At 41.0% G+C, this 2500-nt stretch overlaps 1 protein-coding gene across 3 annotated transcripts in view; it reads left to right on the top strand.

Moving 5' to 3' along the window:
• Positions 1-2500, top strand: part of LOC134092396 (semaphorin-3F-like) — a 44516-nt gene that overhangs the window by 238 nt on the left and 41778 nt on the right. For all 3 annotated transcript variants that reach the window (XM_062545228.1, XM_062545226.1, XM_062545227.1), the window contains exon 1: positions 1-121. This exon is cut by the window's left edge and continues 238 nt beyond it. The gene's annotated coding sequence lies outside the window, so the exon portion shown is untranslated. The remainder of the gene's footprint in view (positions 122-2500) is intronic.

Genomic DNA, 2500 nt, shown 5'->3' with positions numbered 1-2500 from the left:
CCAACGGGACGTGCTGTGGAAGTGGAGAGCTTACGGCGGACTTCTTCGCCCCTGGCTGATTCCGATGACTTCTGAGAGCAAATTATAACTTTTCTTGGAGGAGCTGCCACATAACCTTCAGGTAAACCACTCACACAAGACTGCGGAAAGCGCTTTCCGATACAGAGAGTTCTGTGTTGTAGTTGCTGAGTTCAGACCCAGTGTTATATGGACGGCGTCTTGTATGGACCATGAATTATCTGCGTCTTACTCCTTAATGGACTACTGAATGTGCTTTTTACTCCATAATAGAGTACTGAATGTGCGGTCGGTTTTACTCATTGATAGACTTAAATAAATAAATGTGCAGTGCTCGGGTCCAACCGTCCTGTGTCAAGCGCTCCAGAATGCTGCCGGTATTGCGCTGGAAAATTGTTGAGAGTCCTAGGCTACTTCTGTTGGTGTGGTATATTTGGTCACTGTAATTTCCTGACAAAATCACCTTAAAATCACCCCAATGCAAATATACGGACATACTGTGGCACACTAAACTTCAGACATTCCTCGTAGCTGACGGGTTTTCCGCCACAGGCTTAGGTAGGTGAGCTTTCGCTCCAACACTAACCACCGGTTAATCAGCTACAACAAATTTGCTTTGATCGTAAACTGATACGGACTATTATATTTCGCATCATTGACCAGCACATTGTTGCATTAAAACGGGATGGGAAGGCGACTGACGTCCAAACCCCAGCAGAACGGGTTTTTTTTTTTTTAGATTTTCTGTGAGAAGCCATGACAATGCCCACTGTGCATTTGGCACGAGTTTGGCTGGACACGCCAGAAGAGTCTGTTTGGTAAATAGGAGGTTTGTGTTCCGTGTGTGAGGATGTTCGTTGGATCTTCTTCAGTGTGTCCATTTCAAATAATTTCAGAGCAGACGCTTGTTTGATTTCACCTTTATGTGAACAATGGTTGTGTGAATTAGAATAAATAGGTGACCAATTAGCAAATTGCCTGCAAATAGCTGAAGTTTGAACAGCTGGTTCCCCCGTAAAACCTGACTTGTCATTGCATGTTTCTGCTCCGAGTGCACGTTAAAGTGGATCGCCTGTCCCTTGAAAATAACTCAGTGTTCAAGGGTCAAAACGGCTGTTTTGTGACAAAATGGCAGTTTAACGGCAGTTTTTGAGTAACCCCTTGCTGTTCAGATGCTTGTTAGGCCCACGCTATATGTCGTATTTCGCGCTTGGCGGAATAACATCTGCATTGTACTTTAACTTAGCCTACTGTTGAAATGCAGTATTTTTGCACATGACACTGCTGCATTAATACAACCTTGTAGTGTAGAATAACGATGCGTGTGAAGTTTATAGTGATAAGTATGTAATGTGCCATTTATGTGCAGTGTGCGCTCGTGTCTCTGTGAGCGCGCGTGTGTGTGTGCCTGCGTGCGTGTGTATGATGTGCCAGTAATGTGCAATGTGCGCTGATCTCTCGATAGCAGGCTGCAGATGTTGTGTGTGTGTGTGTGTGTAGGACTGTCTTACCAGCACGCACATTTCGAGATAGTTAACATAAGCATTAGGACTGTCAAAATAATGTTTTCATTTCGGTTACTTAATTTGAGAACAATTAACTGATTAAAAATAAAATAAATAAATAAAATAAAAAACATTCTGTATGACCTTTGACCCAGAGCCATTCTAGTCAGTATACATTAGACTGTAAAATTAAGGAGGGAGACAAGAACACGCTGCCTGGATCATTGATTGGAACATTTACTTTTAGAAAACAGCCTGATGGTGTTGATTTAAAAAAAAAAAAGTATTGATAAAAATAAAGTCCTCTGTAATGTCTGCAGCATTGAATTTGAATATCACTGGAGTTCGTCAACTCTAAAGTACCACATCAATGCAAAGAAATAGTGTTGACATTTAGGGGAATTTATTTTCATTGTGTCCCCTAGATTATAACTGGCCTGAAATGTCTTGTATGTGAAAAAAAAACTTCTTCTTGAAGCACTTTTCAATTTACTTCCTCAGCATATTAGGTCGTTATGGCCATTATTTCAACAGTGAAAATAATAATGAAAGAACTGAAACCAAACATTTAATGCATTTGAAACCCACAAGCTCAACCCACTTATTGTGATTGGTCACAAATGATTGATTCTCTTGTGCAATACTGCACACGATCTACCATATACATCGCGGCCAAACTCGGGGCTCTAGTATCTCACTCCGTCCCTGAACACACACACACACACACACACACACACACACACACACACACACACACGAGCACTGCTACACTAAGACATTTCTGAAGTTCAGTTATTTTCTCTTCCTGAGAACACTGGAAAGGATCAATAATTAGTCAATCAAGCGAGGATAGGTGAGATCTTAAAAGCTTAACATACTTACTTACTTACTTACTTACTTACTTATTAATTTGCCTGATGCTTCAATTCAAAGCGACTTACATACCGGTAGGTAATTTCTTACAAGAGCCAGTTTCT

Source organism: Sardina pilchardus, chromosome 9 (genome assembly GCF_963854185.1).
Source record: "Sardina pilchardus chromosome 9, fSarPil1.1, whole genome shotgun sequence".
Taxonomy (NCBI): Eukaryota; Metazoa; Chordata; class Actinopteri; order Clupeiformes; family Clupeidae; genus Sardina; species Sardina pilchardus.
This window is presented reverse-complemented; position numbering and strand designations above follow the sequence as displayed.